General features: G+C 48.5%; 1 long non-coding RNA gene across 1 annotated transcript; it reads left to right on the forward strand.

Annotated features, from left to right (window-relative positions):
• Positions 1-8,598: 8,598 nt before the first annotated feature.
• On the forward strand, positions 8,599-17,411 carry LOC133214224 (uncharacterized). The gene is made up of 3 exons (XR_009726051.1): positions 8,599-8,663; positions 15,097-15,421; positions 17,191-17,411. It is a non-coding gene; the product is annotated as an uncharacterized LOC133214224 (long non-coding RNA).
• The last annotated feature ends 3,430 nt before the right edge of the window (positions 17,412-20,841 follow it).

The raw sequence follows: 20,841 nt of genomic DNA on the forward strand, positions 1-20,841 counted from the left end.
TGATCCTAGAAATGACCTACTGCAGTGTCCGGGCATCAGCCACAGGCTGGAATTCTTTAACAAAGACCATAGGACAGAGGAAGTCCAGTAGAATTGGGCAGGGATAGCACCTCAGAAATTCATGAAGCAGAAGAAGTCACATATTCTTCTTCCAAGCAGGGGACAGGCCCAGGACCACTGCAGGTTCTAAGCAGGGCAAAGAAGAATTTGACTCAATAGCTCAGTCATAGAACATCTTTGGTGGCAGAGAAATAAAATCTCAACGATACCTTCAGACCTTTGTGTTGCACTGATCTATTAAACAAACTGTATCCCTGAGTACAGCAAGCACAGGCTTAATCCCATGTGATCCTGGTATTTTTAGCAGCTTGTTCATTGATAGGGTACCTGGGCTTTTTCTTGCTTCACTTGCAGGAGCTCTGAAACGAGACTCCACAGATTCCTAGCAAATAGAAAATCTCTGGTGAAAATCGAGGTCTCCGAATGCTGCACTGAGAAACACAAGATGCCCGATTAAAAGAAAAATGTCTCTTGATCTAGCTGAACCAGCTGTTCTACAGCTGGGTCTCAGGCTAATTCACTGTGTGCCTCTGTTGGGATCCATCAAGCTGAACAGAGGGTGGAGAGGCATCTGCTTGGCAGTGCTTGAGACAGCACCTCATGTAACATTGGTTAGGCAGCATTGGGCCCTGATGCAGGGTGAGGCTGCATATAGACAGGAGATGGGGGAAAGGACAATGACAGAGCGGTAGCAATGGAGTGTGCCTTCTAGCAGAGACCTTCTGAGTGTGAAGTCTTGCTCTGCAGGGCACCACATCTCTCTCCTTTAGCAGGATATCACAGCCCAACCTGAGTGGTATGGTCTGGGACATAGAGTCTCCAAGCAATGTAGAAGCTATGGCTGTGTTGGCAACTTGTGATGGTCTGGAATCAGATCTTACCATGATCAGGCTCTGTGGCTGCAGCACAGCTCCTCTGGTGTGTGACAGGGAGCATGTGCTCCCCACGTGATGTTATAAATGAGGAGGGGGATTCTCCTTATGGGTCAACTCCTTCTCCCAGGTTCTGCTGACACTGCCTGGAACAATCTCGACAGAAGGGATTCCTTGCATCTGGTCCATAGTTCCTTGGACAGCACACATCTAGGAGGGTCTTGCCAAAAATATTGCCTGCAGAAAGCCATGACAGGGTTTCTCATCCTCCAGATGGGACAGCCCTTATGGTTACTCCTCCATTGCTGGGGTCTCAGGCAAGAAAAAGGCCCCATGGAAGAAGGCACATGTTTTCTGGTCTCTGTAGGAGCATCACCAGGTGACCACCAGACAGACAGGGCAAATTTATCTGCTCAGGGAACATGACCTTTCTTCCAAATAAAGGAAATATTTTGTGGAACAGGAGGAGAAAAGCTGCCACACCATCATGCATCAGATCTGTCTGCGTCTTCTCCTCCACTGAGAATCCTAAAATCAAAATGGTCTGAAGAAGGAAAACAGGGCAAAAATACTGACTATTCCTTGCAATGTGAGAACAGGCAGCAGGTTAAGAGAAAGTCCAATGAAACAACATATAGTACAGAAAAAAACTTGTGAAAATCCTTGCCAAAGCGTTTAAACCAAATCTCTGGCAGTCTTTAAACTGCTGGTGGCCAGTATCAGGGAAAAGAAAACAAGGAACAAAACACATGCCCTGTTCTTGCCCAGCCACCCAGCCAGCCCTGGACACAGTCAGACAGAATACTGGGAGAGGCAGACCTTCCTGCTGATCCATGCCATCCATTCTTCTGCATTTTTGCACATCTTATTCAACCTCTGTCAGGCTTGTACCAAGGTATACCCAGCAAGGCTGCTGCAGTGGTCTGAAATGCCAGATTACTCTTAACCTGATGCTAAGATCATCTGACAGACCTGATGAGAAACAAGCTGCATTTGGAGCTTCCCAGCATTGCAGCAAGGAGACTCAAGCTCCAGAACAGAGTTTCTGCAGCTGCTGTTGATGGCTCTCCCAGCACAAAGCAAGCACTTGGGTAAAATTCAGGCCTGCTAACTATTTAAAATGTACTGAAAGGGCAAGTGGGATGCACAGGTAGAGAAAAAGCTTGATTGTACACAGCAGCAATCAGGCAAATAAACAGAAGAAAGAACTACATTTAGCTTGGGCTTCTCATCAACCATTTTAATCACAGCAGCCCTGGAGACAGGCACGCCTTGGGCACCATCATCTTCACCATTACCCTGGTCAGCACCTTGGCAGGTGTTGTGACCAAGGCCTTCCATCTCAATTAGATGATGTGAGAGAGCCATGGTAGCATGACAGTGGAATACTCCTAGCAGCAAAATCTGCCTCGTGGCAAGAATGCTGATGTTAGCAGTTGCTGACACAGGAATGTGTGTGTGGGGTGGTAGGATAAAAGAAATCAGGATTTTATTGGTGAAAATAGACAAGAAAGGAACTAAAACATATGGCTTCATGACCTAAAGCACCTTCTGAACAAAGATAGGTCTTGAGATAGGGAAGTCCCTGTGGGATTGGTCCCAGGAGATGTATCTCTATGCTAGATGCGCTAATGACCTTGTTCACAGTCAGCTTCACATCCTCGCTTGAGCAGATGGTAGGTACGCTTTGCACTACTTGCTTGTGGGGCACAGTGCTGAGTCTCCAAGTAAGCCTCCAGGTGAGTTCACATGTCTAGAACCTTAACGCAGACAAAAATACAGAAGTACGTAAGTGGCAAAAGGAAGACTTGGAAAATGTCGTCCCACTGCTAAATGGGGCAGGTGCCCTGGTGAGACAGGACATGGAAAAGACTGAAGTATTGAGTGCCTTCTTCGGCTCAGCCTTTACTAGCAAGACTGGCCTTCAGAAATGCCAGGTCTAGGGGAATATATGGAGCAACTTAACCTTGGTGGAAAGAAGATCAGCAGAGAACACTTCAGCAAACTGAATATAATGTAAAGTCCATGGGCGCTGATGGGATACAGCCAGAAGTGCTAAGGAAGCTAGATGATGTAATTTCAAGGTCAATCTAAGTAATCTTTGAACACTCATGGTGACTGGAAGAAGTGCCTGAGGGCTGGAGGAGTGTAAATATCACTATGGAAGGTCCAAGTCTATAAGAAGTCATGGAAACGTTCATGCCAACTGGGAAGGATGGAACTCAAATTCCTCTGTCTTCTTAGAGACATGCACTTCTAAGAGTGGTGATGCTGCATTTCTGATTCCTGCCAAGTTGGAACCATGTTGGCAAGGCAAGGTTTATAGAGAGAGACAAATGTCCTTTTTTGGACAAGCCAAATTAAATGTAAAAATGGACAAGCTCTTTTTGGGCCTGCTGCATTCATCTCCTCCAGACCTGCATTACACCCTGTCCATTTCATTCTGCTTGTATCACAGCTGATCCTTGTCTACAGACCTTGCCACTCTTACGGTCTTCAGACATCACACTTAAATCACGGACATCATTTGTGCACTTAAAACAGCACTGCTGTTAAAATATGGATTCTTACTTTCACAAATATCCAGTTGTAATATCAATTACCCTGCACTGATTGATGAGCTGAGAAGAAAAGGAAGCAGAAGATTAAGGAATTGTGTGATGATCCATTTGCATATGAGTACCCACTGTGATTATCCAGGCTCGAAACAAGGAAGAAGGAGTCAGCTGTTCTTCCAGGTATTTGAACTGCAGTTCAATAGTTAGTCCCGTTCAGGTTGACTCAAGTAAATATGTCACATGCTGGAAGCATCACTTTCTTGCAAGTAATACAGCCAAACAGAGCAGGGGCTAAAGCAAAACCCTCGTGCACCTGCCAGTGAAGACATGTTTGGGAAGTCCTAAGAACTGGGACATACTTCTTGCTAAGCCATAAGGGTTTGAGCTCCTCCTCGAGGGGAGGGAACGGAGCCCTGAGCAAAGAAAATTGCAGCAATATAGCAAAACAAATGGTACAGACTAGCAGGGAGCAATGTGACTCTGTGAACAGAGTGAATGAGAGCCTTGTTCCCTGAAACTCCCGCCAATGCCAAAAAGAGGAGACAGAAGAAAAAGAGGTGTATGCAAACACGAGCGTGAGGGAGAGAGACACTGTGGGTGAAAGAGACTGTGTGAGGGAGAGGGATCTTATACAATGTGTGAGAGACATGGATCCTATAGCCTTTGTGTTTGTGTTAGAGCTTGTGTGTGAGGGAGACAGACTGTGTGCGAGAGCCTGAGACAGCTACAGCATGAGTGAGAGCAGGAGCAAGAGAGCCAGGCAGAAGGAGAGGGGTGGGCCAAAGTAAGCCTCTCCAACCTCCTCTCTTCCTGGGAGGCCACTTGGAGGGCTTGAAGTTGTGGTGGGTTGGGGATGCTCTGGATATGGGGATGGCACCACTGCTGCACGCCCTCAGGGATAGAAAGGTTGAGTTTCTGTTTTCCAGAGCTGTTTTTGATGCCCTGTGTTTTCCAAAACATTTACTCAGTGCTGGCAAACACCACACAGTACCGGTGGGAGATGTTTTGGAGGAGAAGATGAAGACGGGTGGGTGATGTTGCACTGAACACCAGTGTTTGGGCCTCTGACTCACTCCTTGACTGACATAATTTGTGCTAACCCTTAAAACCAGGGACAGCATCAGCACTGCAGATTTCCAGAGGTACCATGTGACATCATCTGCTGGAGCTCCCCACAGGCTGGGTGATGTCATCGCTGCAAAGCCCTGGTGCAGGGCTGATGAGCCTGTTCTTCGCTGGGGAGAGAACAGGTTCTTCCCAACACCTTTTGGCTGGTGACAAATTCACACTTGCCTTATCACTGCACAGCAATAGCACGAAGTGAGAACACCGTGTGGATTTCAGTGCTGGTTGGGAATAAAGTTCGTGAGCTCTGTCACTGATCTGAAATTGTGATGACATACGTAGAAGCCCTGAACTGTGCCAGGGGCATCTCTTGTGCTGCCCAGATGCAGGCGTTTTAAGCATGCCAAGTGTCTGTGATATGTCGCAGATGCTCTTGCAGGTTATACCCAGCCCATTGGCTTTAGGTCTCCCACCCTTGCTTTAGACAAAAACAATGTGGTCATATGTGACAGCCCTAAGGAAAACAGACCATCAGCATGAGCTTTCTAAGGAAACAAAACCATCATGCTTTCATTCTACACTGAGAGGCTGTGAGTAGCAACTTCTAACAAAAGGCAATGATATCACCAACGTGAGCCTTTAGAGACACTGAATAATGTCACCAACTTGCGTAGCAGTCAATTGCAAGGTCAGTTCTAGAGGCTAAAGGCTGTTGAACCACTTGAGCATAGTGTAATACCCAGCTGACCACTCCTAATAAGTAGGATGTCCCTGCAGGCACTAATGAACACTTGTTGTGATTACTGAATCAGAGCTCACTGGGGAATTTGAGCACATGCCTTCTCATTGTATTGCAGGGCAAGTGCCTGAATGCACTTACCAGCAGGAGTGCCTCAGGAGAGAGTTACAATGCTAGATAAATGCCTGGTTTTAAGCCTTCCAGAAATCATTGGTTGTGTTAGGGCAATGTGACTGTAGCTCAAACCCAGAGAGCCGTATGTCCCTGCAGTCATACTTCTTCCATTCAAACGTGCATGTTGCTGTTGTCAGCAGGGCAAAGGAGCCTTTCCTCATCATTGTTCCCACGGCATATCTCTACCTGCCAGGCTGGACTGTGGGTTAATTCAGCTGGACTGATATCTTGATGAGCCTCTAGGGATGTGCAGATGTGTCCACAGTGAAAGCTATGCCCAAATCCTATGAACAAAAAGCAGGATAGCCGTATTCAGTTCTGCATGGTGTGCACAAGGAGCTGAGATGCTATTCTCACTTCCACCAGGCTGCCCTGGGGCAGCCCAGCACTGCACAGAGTGCTTGCTGTAGTGGTCTGCCCTTCCCCCTCCTCAGAAGCAGAAAGCAAGGTGTGCCTTGAACTTTCCCCGTGTACTTGCTCTGCAGTGCCCTGCTCCACTGTTTCTCCCTCAGTCCTGTGCCTCCTCCTTGGTCACATTCCCCTACCCGTGACCTCCGTCAGTATTACCTGTCCATCCCCATCAGCCTCTGAGAACAGAGACAGCAAACTGGCAGACACGAGCTATCCCTGATGGGAGGGAGAAGATAGTCCCCACAGCGCTCCCATCAAGAGGCCCCTCTAAAACCATCCTAATGAGATTCTCCTTAGGGCCCCTGTCATCTCTGCCTTTCTTTGCAGACTCCTTTGACAGACGGATGTCAGTTTAGGGAAAGCTGTTTGATGTTCTTCATCTTAATGAAACTGATCCTCAGGCAGGAGCTGTCTCCTTTGCCTCTAGGCACCTGTGGTCTAGCAGTGTCAGGCTACTCTGTGCTTTGTCATACTGGATCCTAATTAGTAGCATCCTCTGAAGTTAACAAGGAAAACATCCCTCTGGCTATAGTGAGCAGGAGGTAGAGGATGGAAAAGCCAGTGTATACAGAAATGGCAAGGGTCCAGGTGAGTTCCTTTCCATCCTCTCCAAATATTACTGTCATCTTGTTTTTTCTTTCCTCTGTTCATCCGAAGACAGGGATGGATATGTAAGCAGCTCTGCGTCTGCTCCCTGGCTACTGCTGACCTGTTGTGCCCACAGACATGCTGCTGTGGGGGAAAGAGAAAGAGCAGAGTCCTCATCAGGCCACTCATTTGGGGCTGGCCAAGTGCTGACAAGAGGTGAACCTAGTGGGAGATGTACTGTAGGGTGAGAAGACGTACATTACAGGATCCCTGCTCTTGCACCCTGAGAATATGTTGCATCTTTCTAATTCAAACTGTTGGCTATATATTATATTCCTTTAAGGAGACAAATTAATGATGGATCTAGGAAGTTCAATGGGAATATCCTTTGTTTCCCAAGGAAGTATAAAGTGCTGCTTTAATAAATCAAAAACTAGAAGGCAATTACTTTGCTGCTCCAAAAACCTTGCGTTAAGGCTGTTCTTAGTGGTTTTTACTTCCTGTCTGTTATCTCATCCTTTTATTAGATTGCACTTCTTTCTTTAGCCCTCTCTGAAACACAGCTCTTCTCTTACACACCTCTGTTTTGGGAAGTGATGTATGCGTGTGTGTAGGTAATGATTGCTAATGCTGCATACAGGAGGTTACCTGTTCTGGAACCATCTTACAGAAAGGCCGCAGATAAATCCACCTTATTAAAGGACATCCAATCAGTTTGTAGGAGAAGTTAGTCAAAACTCAGTCAGATCCACCATTCTTATCCACAAACAAATGCAGGCTCCCTAGCAATCATTAAACCTGCAGCATCTACTTTATTCATCCCTGTCAGACACACAGAGCCCTGTCCTGAATTCCCCCTTGCCTTCCTAGTGGGGATGTGTGTGTAATTGTACAGTCCAGCATCGCTCTGTGCTTCTGTGCCAGAGCTCTTTGAAGTGATCGTTATATTGGTAATGCAGCACAACAAATGAGTAAATTCTTTCCACAGCTTTCACTATGATTTCTCTGGGATACCTGACAAAACCTGGTCTTATTACAGCTTTTGAGGCAAGGTGTACAGTGGGCTTCCTCACCCCACTGTCCCTATCTGTCAGATTATTTGGGGCACGTACAGGCTGAAAGAAGGACAAATCTATGTTATAGGTACATGATCAGTCAAGCAAAAGAGAATGGGATGCCCCATCCCTGTCAGTGTTCAAGGCCAGGTTGGGCAGGGCTTTGAGCAACTTGGTATAGTGAAAGGTGTCCCTGCCTATGGCAGGGAGTTGGAACTAGATGATTTTAAGGTCCCTTCCAACCCAAACCATTATATGATTCTATGATACTATGATAATTCTCAAGGACTCTCTTGTCCCCTCCTCACCAGTAACTGGTTCTTTAAAGGAGAATAGCCATTGAGAGACCTGGAAGCAAATTGCTGGGCTTAGCTAGGATGGTAGAGAAGGTAAGGCTAAAGAAGATTACAAAACAATACCCATAGCTGCTATTTGGAGAAGAGGGAGTGGAGTAGCATGGGGATAGAGAGGGAAATGGTTGTCCTTAAAGACATCAAGTCATGGAACAAGGAGCTGCTGACCCCTCTCCAGAGGGCTTTGCTTGGCTGGGCAGCTTATTAACTGAAATTGAGAGAAAATGGAGAAGATTCAGGGCAGAGCAGCAGATAGAGGGGCAAAGAAATGCCTGACTGATGAGGGAAGATGAAGCACTAAATGTGTTTAGCTTGCTAAGTGATGACTAAGAGGATGTGTGATAACCATCTTCCTATCCGAGAAAACATAACTGCACGGGGGATCAAGTTTTAGAGTAGTGGTGGGGACAAGGCATTGTGAAGACTGAGACTGCAGTTGTTACCTTGCCCCTGTACAGGCTGAAGGACAGGAAGAATCATCTTGGGTTTTAACAGGGGAAGTTTAGATTGGATATAAGGAGGAAATTCTTTCCTGTAGGGTGTGAGGCACTGCAATAGGTTGTCCAGGGAGGTTGTGAATGCTCCATCCCTGGCGGTGTTCAAGGCCAGGTTGGATGAAGCCTTGGGTGATATGGTTTAGAGCGAGGTGTCCCTGCCCATGGCAGGGGGGTTGGAACTTGATGATCTTAAGGTCCTTTCCAACCCTAACTATTCTATGATGCTATGATCTCACAGCACTGAAGGACCACTTCTGCTAGAAGTCAGAAGAGATAGTGAGTTTGGATCAGGTGTGAGATGGGATGGGAAGGAGGAGAAAATCTCACAGCTCTGTCTCCAGTTATAGTGATCTTTTCTATCCTGCTCCTCCATTTCTCATGTTCTACCTTTTTCGGTTTAGTTGCTCTGCCTCATTTATCGTCTTCATCTCAGCCTCTTCACTCTCTCCCTGCCCTGCCCCTTCTCTCTGTTTCCTGTCTCCATTCTTGCTCACTTTGCTAATGGTTTCTTCTCTCTGTTTAACACGCCCTTCTTCTCTGTGCTTTTGCCTTGCTCATCTCTCTCTTCCCACCCTCCCCCTTCTCTTCTTTCTCAGCAGGTAGATCTGCATCTGTGATTGAAGGTTCATTTTCTTTTCATTCTGTGGGTGACAAATTCTGACTTTGATAATCACTTGTGAAAAATGAAGAGAGAAATAAACTGCTCCAGTGGCACAGAAACTGTCTGCGATGTCTGTTAGGAATGATGGCAGGCAGGGTGAGAGGTAGGCAGTGCTGTGCAGGGTGGTTCTTTTACTTCACAGAAAGGGAAGGTGGACTAGGGGATGACAAAGATGCTGAGCAGATTTGGAGCAAATGTGAAATGTCTTCCTCCATCAGTTTTGATCCAAGTGAGCAAAGTGGAATGTGTTTCCTGATATCTGGGATCCTGGGGAAAACTGGGATTTGACCTTGAAGTTAAGGGGAAAGGATGTTATACTGGTAGAGCCATATAGAGGTTTGACTGCATTGCGAGATGTGGAGCAGGCTGTGTTTGCCCATATTGCTGGCTTTAGCTTGAATTTCTGAACCCACAATGTGCTTAGGCACAGCCCCAGTTTGGTGTTGCTGGTAGATCATGTTGAAGCAACCATTTGGACAGTTGCTCCATCCGAACTAATGTGACCATGGGTCTGCTAGGATGTCACCATGCAGGTGACATCCCACAAAGCACCAGCAATCTCTGTGTGAGTGGCTCTGATGTGGATTGTGAATGAGTCTGGTTCATGTTCATTGAACTGACTTTATCAGGTTACTCTGCCACAGAGATCATGATAGCTCTCTCTAAGGAAACATCTGTATGGAGTATGATCCTTCTTTCTACCCTGCAGGAGCTGACTCAATGCTGCTTACACAAAGCGGGAGCCCGTGTCTCATGGCAGTGGTGCTCACAAAAGCAATCATGGCAATGACACAGGGACTCTGATGCTCTGTCCTCCCTAGGGAGAACTTCTGTCAGGCATCAGTGTACAACAGAGGATCTAGGTCTGCTGGTATACACAGTGAGCCTCAGCAAATGGAAATATCGCTGCTTGCTTCTCTATACATGTAGCCCATGTGGAGTCATGAGGAAGCCACAGAGTTCTCAAATCCTCTGCAGTAAAGTGTTCTTGTTTCTCCCACAGGGCCATCCTGTTTGCTTTTAGGCTCTGGTGCTTTCAAAGCCAGAAGTTCACATGCTGTTGGTGGCATTAGGAGACCACAGCAGATCCAGATTGAAAGAGGTCACTGATCCACCCATCTGTCTTTTTGTTCTTGGCAGCTCAGTGCTTGGAGTCTCCAACCTGCAGGCCCCAGTGGCGTGGCAACACTTATGCTCTCAGCACTTCTGTCTGAGAAGACATTCCCCTATGCTCTGGAGGAAGCTTTCTTCCTGGGACACAGGGGAATGAACAGTGGGTAAAAACAGATGGTAGGAAAGGGCAGACCTTGGGGCTAATTTACACTGTTCCACTTTGACTTTTCTAATGCTCCTCTTCAGTGCCATGAAATTCAGTGTATAGAGAGGTGAAAGAAGAAAGGTGTTAAATAAGGAGAGAGAATTTGAAAAGAGAAGGCAGCTTGGATAGACGATGGTGGATTTGATTGGGTCTAGAGGTGACTGTGGGACTCAGGCTAGTAGGTGTGCAGAGCTGTGTCCAAGTAGAAAGTAGAATTACATGAAACATGGCCATAAGGAAGCCACAGGGGCAAAAGCGAGGGGAGTTAGAAACCAGCCTGTCTTGCATGGAAGACCACATGATCCTCGACTTAAAAGATCATGCCATTTGCTCCCTCCTACCTTAACCTGACTGCCCACAATGCCAGGCAGATGCTGCCCAACTCTTCCAAGAGCGGCACACTTAATCAGGGCAAACCTCTCTAGCCCCTCTAGGACCACACTGAGGGAAGGAGTAATTAAGGAACACATATATGCTTATCAGCCTCTACCAGTGGGGTGGGACAGTGCTACTGAGAGTGCCTGGGAAGGTGCTGCATGGGCTGCCCTGGCTGTGCTGTTTCCCCTCACTCCTTCAGCCTCCTTGTTTTCATCCACCAGTATGGCATTGATCTGGCTCAGTGAGAATTCCCATTTATATTTCAGCCTTGCCTGTGACACCGTCCCTGAGTCCCTGCAGCTCTGATGCGTGCTCGCCGGCTCTCCCAAATGCTCTGCTTCGCTCAGCCCCTCCTTCTCCTCAGCCTCCTTGCCATCCCTCACCCCACCAAGCAGTCCTGCTCTCTCTCTCCAACCGGCCCCCCATGCCGCTGCTGACGTCCGTGCTTTCAGTCACTTCGTCTTCCCTAGACACGTCTCAGCCCTTCTCCCTGTGCTCCCAATTAGCACAGTCGCTAGGTTTAGCTGGGCAGCTGGCGTATCCAAGTCTGCACCGTGAAAAGATGGGGATTTCTGCTTCACAGCAAAGCTACCTACGGGCTCTCTGGTACCTGGGGCTGCTCTCACAAATGCTGAGCCTTTGGTCTTGCCTCTCACTGAAAAAGTCATAGCCTAGGCTCATAGGGATAACCAAATGGCAGAGTGACTCCCCACCTCCCTGCTCACAAATCCTCACTAAAAGCCTGTTCTATGCAGCTAGAAGCTGGCACATAGGGTGTCCCTTGCTAGGGCTGGCTGGCTAGGTAATTGGAGGAGCAGAAGATCCTCCAGAGAGCCTTAAGAAGCATATATGTGGCATGTGCACTAAATCTGTATCCCCCACATTAAATAGTCTGGGTAGGCTTATGCTCCCATGGGCTCCTGAAGTGCACAAGCTATAAAATAACTTCTGAAGGATTAATATGACAGCCTGAGCCTTTAGATGCCAAACACCCAGAGACTGGGGGGCAGAGTTTTTGTCACGGTTTAACCCCAGCTGGCAGCTAACTACCATGCAATCATTCATACTCCTTCTGCCACCCCCTGTGGGATGGGGAGAACTGGAAAAAAGGTAAAACCCCCTGGGTTAAGTACAGCTTAATAATTCAAATAATTATAACAACAACAACAGCAATAATAATATAAGGAAACAGAGAAGGATAAACCCCAAGAAACAGAAGTGATGTACAATACTTCTCACCACACGCTGACCATGTGTTCCCAACCTGTTCCCAATGAACTCCCCCAGTTTCTATACTGAGCATGATGTGCTGTGCCATGGAATATCCATTTGGATGGGGTGTCCTGGCTGTGCTCCCTCCCAGTTTCATGTGCTTAAGGATCAGGTGGGAGTCACGTAAAGGAGGGAGAATATCCAGCAAAACAGAGCAAAATGGTGGACTTTGGAGACCAGCACCCTAGGAAAGTTGGGTTTTTTTCAAAGCTTTCAAAGACAGAACATAGCATAATGGCAGATGCTTGTCACAGGTAGTTTAACCCTGGATAGAAAGAGTTCCTTTGCCTCAGGAAGCAGTACCAGCTCTGGGAGACATTTGGCTTAGAAGGGAAGGTCTGCTGATCTCACTACCTGCAGGGACCATGTGTGGCAGTGTCTGCCTCCTGGCTCTCCCTCTACCTCTTCCCCTATCCCTGAAAGCGGCCACCCAAGCAGAGGAGATTGAAGTCTGCCACATTATGAAGCCGCTTTCTCTCCCTCTTGTCCCAAACTGAGCTTCTCCCTCCCTTTTCGCTTCCTGGCTCCCCGTGCACTCTCTCGAGGGTAAGCTCATTGCAGCAGCCCTGCTCATCAGCACAGCCAGCAGTCAGAAATGCCACAGCTGAAATTATCCCTTCGCCAGGTCCCTTTGTAGGAGGACTGACGTCACTGTCCCTGGCAGCAGCCAAGCAGGGAAGGTGCCCTCCCCAGGCACCCTTTCCTCCTCCCTCTGTCTTTCAGTATCTAGCACATCTCCTTGCTGTATTTAGCTACCTACTGTGAGCTCCCTAGGAGTCTTACGTGTTCCCTGTTGCCTTCATTTCAGTATACCTCCCATAAAGCATCTGCAGCACAAGCTATATTCCAATGTTTGCTCCCTGCCAACACATTAGAAGTCTTCCTGACACCATCGTGTTCGCATCCCAGTGACAGTGGAGGGCAGTGATTGTGGAAGCTACATGGTAAAGATGCTGAACTGTGACTTTGTTCCCAGAGAGCAAAAGAGGGAGCAGTAGTAGCCATCCAGAGCTTCTGTTGCACAGGAAAAGGCTGAGTGAGAGGCTGGAAGTTAAAGGAGAGAGGACTTGTGGCCATGTTGGAAGATGGATAGCTAAATCACAGCAGGCTTCTTTTGAAAGCCTCAGTGAAAACACATCTGTAACTCTGAAGAGGCCCTTTGATTTACAGAGTTCTCAATGATCGCCTTATTTCCAAAGAGTTTACATGGTAGTAACATGAAATTTGGGGAATGGAACATAAAGGGGGAAGGCAGCCGTTGAGCAACAGTGGCAGAACAAGGGACAGTGTTCTGGGATTGCAAGGGACGAAGGATGGGACAGTAGGGAGGAGTGGAAAAGAGAAGATCAAAATAACAATGGGGGTGAGGCAACTTAGGTTTTTATGCTTGGTGCTGTGCAAACACAGGTAACAGGGTAGAATCTGAATACCAAAAGGTCTGATTCCAGAATGGAAGTGAAAAATGGCTTTTCACAGGACTGGGGGATATTCATTGGTTTGCACTTAGGTCACCACAGGATAGGAAATAACACCAAACCAGGCAGACACCTTTAAAAACCTTTCTCCTTTTCCTGTCTGAGAAGAGGTGAATCCAGGGAGTCAAAGGAATGATCTGAGAAAGGGTTAGCCTGGTCCCAGCAATATGAACTTCAGTGCTGGCTGCAGGGAGGTCAGAGCCCTGTCTTGGAATGATCTCCCATGATCTCCACTGTGCTACCCAGGAGTCCACTCCTCTCTCCTGGAGGAGAGAAGGTTATTCCCCTGGGCTTCTCTTCCTACCTCTTGGAGGTGGCCTTTTCTGAGAACCATTATACTCATTACTTTTCTGGACAAGTCTAGGTTGGCACTGAGCTTCTCAAACAACCTGACAGGCTGTTGTTGGCACCACTGACAGCTGAGGAGGCACAACCCTTCATGTACTTCACGTATGACCGCTCTGAACCTCTTTGTCCTTTCCTTCTGTTGTCCTCTGCTGAATGAAAAGTTTCCAAGCCGAGCACTGCTGCTTCCAGGTCTCCCTAAAGAGTCTCTGAGCATTTCAGACAGTAACTTGGAGAGCCCTTACTTTCTGATTAAAAAGATGAGGCTCCATTAGTGAAGAGAGAGAGGAGAATGTGAACAAGAGTGGGAGGCCTGCCATCGACAGGGTCCCTGTTCAGTGCTTTAGGCTGTCCCCACTCTCAGTGCCATTCATCAATTTAACCCAATATGATACTGTGATTTTAAGTGACTCCAGCATTAGAAACTCTGTCAGGCATGAGATTTATGGGGTGAGGTGTGGGAAAGGTGTTTCCTCTGCCAAGTCACGTACTGTGCTCTTCTTCCCAGTCTTCGTGGGGCTAGAAAATTGGGTTCTCACAGGCTCCTTCAGCTGGTTTGTGAAGCCAGAGAAAGGATCAGCATTCCTGCAGAGGATGAAGGAAACGAGTGAGCCTGCAGAGAAGGGGCTAATTATGGGGCATGAGGAAGACAAAAAGACTTCTATTTTCTGTGCTTGCTCTCACACTCTCTTCCCTGTTACCTATACCTATCCACAAGGATGAACTTTAAGCTGAGGCATCACAGCCCTTTTGGGTCTTCTCAATAGGTTCAAGAGCTGTTGCTGTTTGCTCCCTTATTCATAGCATGGGGCTCACCAGTGCTGTCAGGAGCTTTCCGGGAAGCAGAAACCCAGCAGTTTTTTGTATTAGTTGGCAACCTGCCTGGCTCTGGGGCTCCCAGAGTGGCTAAGGGATGCTGAAGAAAGTGTGGCAGCAGTAGGGGATGACTGTAGTCCCCTCTCAGACTTCTTTGCCAAAAGATATCCAAAGAGCCAGGCCCAGCCACACTGGAAGCTCTTGATTCTACAGTATCCTGACTGGTGCTCAGCAGAGCCATGGAGGGAAGGTACTTAGGAAAAAGAGAGAAGGATGTGGTGGAGGTGGGGAGGATTAGGAGGAGTAATGGAAGATAGAAAGGAAGAGGGACTCTGAGAAAAGGAACAAGCATGAGAAGAGTGTGTAACAGTAGCGCATGAACCAAGAAATGTGCAGCTCTAAAGTGCTTTGCTTTCCTGATGCTCTTCTGCTTAATGCACTCTGTGCTTGTCCCCTTAGATTCCATTTCTGTTGGATCCAGCAGTGGCCCTGTTAGCCTCACACTAGGTAACCAGTTTGTGGTGAAAACAAGAAGAGAGAAGCCCTCAACCACCCCTGGCAGAGCAGCTGTCACAATGGATTGGCTTCCAGCATCTTGCCAGCTGCCCCTAGCACCGGCTGTCTGCATGAGTTAAGAGTCTTCTCCTGAGCTGCTGAGAACTGCCACAGCTAGCCTGTATCATTCACAGCATCCATGAGCACAGGACTGCCGTCCGGACATCGGATGCCCTGCAGCTCCTTGGGCACTCAGCTGGTGCAGAAGGGAAGCAGCATCTATCTGCATGTGCACATGTACACACACAAACACACAACTGTGCAACGGCAGCCTGGGCTAGCACCTCGCAGGCACAAATCCAAGCTGCTGCTTAGACTTTCACAGGCTCACACTGGACACGCAGTGTGGCTGGACACATGCATGGACACACGTGGCAATGAGAGGTCTGCATGCATAGGTGCACATGGCCCATGAGAACAAAGCAGTACGCACACTGAACAAGCGTGCATAAGCACATCACAAAGTGTCTTTCCCACCCTTGCCATCCAGTCACTGTAAGTACAGATTGTTTTTTGTTGTATGTCATTTCATCCCTCCTAGTCAGGGTGTTTATCACTCACTCACTCACTCACTCACTCACTCACTCACTCACCTATATGAAATGGCCTGATTTGGCCTTCTCACACCAAAACCTCCTGCCACTTCTGTATGCCCATGCACATGGCTCTGTTCCCCTTTCACACTCCTCATCCCTGTCCTCTCACCTTCAGCCAGCTGTGTGCCCATAGATGCCAAGGTCGAGTGGTCTTATTTACTCTGTGCCAGCCAAAAGCCCAATTCCTGAGTTCCTCTGAAGGTGTAAGAAATCCCTGTGTGCTCCTCTCCCCGCCCCACACCCCTGCATTTCTCACCACCCCTCCTGGGGCCTCATTGCTGCTCTGGGCTTAGAAGGTATTATTAACATTACAAAAAGGGCTGTCACTTCACAGCAGCCAGGTGAAAAACAGAAACTGCAATTAGGAATTTGCTAGGGAAGCCAGGGAAGGCAGCACCAGTAGGGTGATGGAGAAGCAGCGGGCTGCCCTTACCACCCTGTCTTCCTTCCCCTGTCCCCTCCTCTCCTGCCCTACTTCTTCTGCCAGTTGTCTCTCTGTGCTCTCTTCTTTCCCTTCCCGATTTGTTTGCTTCCCTGCTGATGTCCTGCCGTGGCACTGCCTGCCACGGGCAGCATCACTGCACCTTAATTAGGTCTGCGGATGAATGCGGCTGTCAGCCTCCCCACCTCCACACACAGGCTTCCACTTCCTTCCCATCCCCTGATAAATAGAGATGATGGGAGATCATTTGTCCATAATGGCCCTCTGTGATAATAAATTCTTGTTTCTGGTGGCATTGAGGAAGAAAAGCAACAAAAATGAGATGGCCCTGTAGTGATAGAAATATGAGCTGTATACCACATTGGGTGACGTCTGTGGGGAAGCTGGTTAAGAGAAAGAGCATAAGAGTAAGGGAGGGTGAAATACACAGGGGGCCCAAGGGTTGATCTGCTATATCTTGACTTTAGCAAGAAATGCAGCCTTCTTTCCTCAGACCCTGCTGGCATCTTTCACAGTGATGGAGGAGGGGGATGACCACGCACCCAGAGATAACCAGAGGAAGGGAGCAGGGTTGGGAGGCCAGGGGAGAGCTCCCAGTGTCAGCAGGAGGCCAGGGAAATTCTGGTTGTCGCTAGATGAGAGGGTTATAGAGCAGGTTGTGCATGGGACCAGATGTGAAAGGATTGGATTGGACGGGGCTTTGAGAACTTGCCTTAGTGGAAGGTGTCCCTTCTCATGGCAGGGGATTGGAACCGGATGAGCTTTAAGGTCCCTTCCTACCCAAACCATTCTGTGGTTCTATGATCTTGGGCACCCACTGACTTTGCAAGGGAACTTCTACTTATCTCCCTGGTCTTTCAGCCTGGCAGCTAGTGAAGGTAGTCAGCAACAGGATGACATTGTGGTTAGTGTCTGGGAACTGGAGATACAATAATGCATTGCTGGTACAATTTTTTGCAGGAAGGTGTAATCCAATATCAGAAGCAGCCCCTTGTCAGTGCTTTGTGAGAAAGAAACAGCTGAGAGAAACAGGCAGACCATCACATCCTGGAAATACGAGAAGGGATGCTGGAACTGGAGGTGAAGGAAGTCTCAAAGCATGTCAGCTAAAAGCATGGGAGCTGGAGAGAGGGAAGCAATGACTTTCACATGAAATGAGGCTGTCTTTCTTCCTTTCTTCAGTGCCTGGTGCATGGGCAAAGCCTATCTGTTACTGTGCAGTTCCATGATCTCTGCCTGCCCTGCCATGCATGGCAAAGCTGTCAGTGATCCACACCAGGCCCCCTGGGCTGTGAATACCTCCTTGCCTCCTTGCCATGGCCTCAGCTGTGGACCTCCGAAGGCTGCTCAACCCAAAGAAGGAGACAGGCAGAGCTACTGCAGTGCCCGGTGCAGGGGCAGCCCAGAGGGACCCTGTCAACTCAGCAAGTGCTGGGGCGAGGGCAACACCTCTCCCCACCTTTGTCAGAAGCCATGGATGGCTCCAGAAGCAGGTCATGACAACAGCCTGCTTGACACTGTGCATGCTTGTTCCTACTCGCAGGGGAGGCAGATTGGGAGGAAGGATTCCAGCTCTACATGTCCTGTCACTTCTCCTCACCAGCTTGTTTTGACCCAGATTCATTACAGTATAACGAATCCATGACTCCCCTCGGGATTTCACAGTTGTTGCCATGCTGCATAGCACCACTGCTCACAATTTCATGGTGGTAGCATGGCGGGTGCTCATGCCCTCCTCCCCTGCTAGGGCCCTTGGGGACAAAGGAAAAGCTCTTTCAGGCTTCAGCACTCTAGCACACGTCGCTGTTACAGTCACTTCTCTCTTGTGTACCCCTGTTCTGTGCTGAGCCTATGTGTGATCAGAACACATTGGTGGCGCCTGCCTAATGTGATACAAGGATGCAGGTGAGCAGGCAGCCACGGCATGCTGCAGTCTCCATGGCTTCATCCATGTCGGATGGGAATAACAAGGTATGCTGCAGCCTATCCTTGCAGCCCATCCTTGCAGCCCAGTCTAGATGTTGCTTGTGTAGGAGCACAACTGAGTCTCACAGTTGAGACAACCTTGAGCCTTCAGCAAAAGCTGGTAATGCACAGACACATACAGCGCAATGCACACAGGAGGGGCCCTGTCCCTGCCTTCATACTGAAACTTTCTGTCCTATTAGCTGGACACAGCATGGATGGCTTCATGTAGTGCAAGTGGGACTGTAAGTAAAACTCCTAAAGTGTAACAAAGATGGCTTAGTCAGAGCTAGGCATGACCCACCATTATTATGGACAACTTTTCTTGAGGACAAAGAGACCCTAATCTCATGCCTTTTGTGCTCCTTAGCACAAATTCATCACCCAGAACAGACCAGCTTATCTTTCCAACCTTTCCATCCCCCTTTGCCTGGATGCCCGTGTAAACACCCTCTCTCTCTGTGCAGACCATGTTTTTGACATGAAGCAAGCTATGCTCTGACAACCTCCCTGCTGCCCTGGCCTGACAGCTGCTCATCACTGGCTGAGAACACCAGCCTCCAGAGCTCAGGAGCACTTCCTCCTTATGAATTATTGACACAAACCTTTGCCTTTCCATACCCCACGTCTCTCCCTGCCTCTCCTCACACTGACTGTGTTTGTCAATTACCTCTTCATCAGGCCTTTCCTTTGAAAAATTCTTTTTCATCTTGCAAAAAGCTTTTTATGCTTTCTTTTCTTCCCAGGGAGGGGACTAGGGAGAGATGGCATGTAGGGAGGGCACTACCCAGCCACTGTTAGGAATACAAAGGCAGCTTTGTGCATGGCATGCCTCCTAATTGGCTGTACTCTGGGACATTGGGGCTCATCCTCAGTGCTGCAACAGAGCTATGTGGTTCACTCTCAGTGGAGAACATTGCAAGGGCAGAGATTCCTTTTCAGGGGTGTGGGTTGGGGGGCAAGGTTTGAGACAAATTGCCCAAAAAAGCATAGATTTCCCTCAATCAAAGCCAGCTCTCCTCTCCTCCTGCTGTGCTGCAGCCAGCTGTTTGCCTTCCTGGAGTTTTCCTCCTCCCAGCCCATGCATCTGGTGAGCTCACCCAGGAGCCATCATCATTAAGTGCCAATGTGGGAATGAATACGAGAACCCTTAATTAGCTCCCTTGTATAAATAGCTTGGTTTCAGCTGGCAGGGGAGGTTGGACCCTGCATCTTGAGTGCCCAGCCCTGGATTCTGGTGAAGTTGTGGGGGGAGTGGGTCTGCGAGGTCCAACTCTAGATACATCACTAGAGGGAGGCAAAGACCTGCCTTATAGCAGCCTTCCAGTACCTAAAGGGGCCTACAAGCCTACAAGAAACCTGGAGAGGGACATTTTACAAGGGCATGTAGTGACAGGACAAGGGAAATGGCTTTAAACTGAAGGAGGGGAGATTTAGATTAGGCATTAGGAAGAAGTTCTTCCCTGTGAGGGTGCTGAGGCCCTGGCACAGGTTGCCCAGAGAAGCTGTGGCTGCCCCATCCCTGGCAGTGCTCAAGGCCAGGCTGGACGGGGCTTGGAGCAACCTGGTCTGGTGGAAGGTGTCCCTGCCCATGGCAGGGGGTTGGAACTGGATGAGCTTTAAGGTCCCTTCCAACCCAAACTGTTCTGGGATTCTATGATTCTGCTGCAGCTTAGCTTGACCCTAACCCCTCTGGTGATGAACAGAACTGCTCAGTTGCTGATGTACGGCAGGCATGGGCAGCCCCCAACCCCACCAGAGGGCAGGAAGCTGTGGTGGGGCAGGGTTTAAGACTCTTCCTTCCCTTTCCATATGTATGTCCTGGGTAAAGACAGGACTGAGAACTGACCCATAAGTTCAGGAACAGGTATAGCTCTCACTTGCCTGTGATGCTGGGCATCAACAAGTTATGACAGCTCCTTTCCTGCCTGTGACAAACAGAGTTTCCCCTCACTCATAGGAATTGGCTTTTATTTGCTACCCTAAATCCCAGTCAGGAATCCACTGGAGGGTAGAAAAAGGTGCAGTATACCCCTGATCCTTCTTTTTAACAGCATGTGCTACCCAATGGGTACTATTGCAGATCTGGCAATTTCTCCATCCACCGTGCAGCCTCCTCAAACCCTTAGCAGATGCTTTGCCACATGAAATAAGAGACAAAGTGTTCTTGTGGGTCAGGTGCACATCTGGAATGGAAAAATGACCATTGGAAAGTATGGAGGGTGCCTACCAGCTGCAGACAAGAACAATACAGGGGGTATTGTCTCCCAAGGCAGATTAAGTTAATCTGTATGCCGATGGGGATGTGCCTCAAGAAGAATCAGTTGGGATCTGTGAAATCAAGGGTGCAAAAGGCAGGTGGGTCTTCACACCTTGGGGATCAAGGCTGGGGTGTTTATATATCAGCCCGTCTTGCCTGTATTTTGTTCTGGCGGCGAACGTGTTCTGAAAACAAACAGAACGTTGAGGAAGAAACTTGTGGAGCGAATGACTGTTTTTTTGGTTGCTAAGCCATCTGTTCTGCTCCAGCAGCTCTCCTAGGGCTCCACTCCCTATCTCCATGCATGTGTTCCTGTGTGGGAGGCTGGCGCTGGCTGGCATGGCAGGAGGGAGTATCGGGGTGGAGGGGAGGACGTGTGTGTGCTG

This window comes from Neopsephotus bourkii, unplaced genomic scaffold (assembly GCF_033783945.1).
Source record: "Neopsephotus bourkii isolate Nb327-2 ecotype Australia unplaced genomic scaffold, CSIRO-AGI_Nbou_v1 NB_107, whole genome shotgun sequence".
Classification (NCBI taxonomy): domain Eukaryota; kingdom Metazoa; phylum Chordata; class Aves; order Psittaciformes; family Psittacidae; genus Neopsephotus; species Neopsephotus bourkii.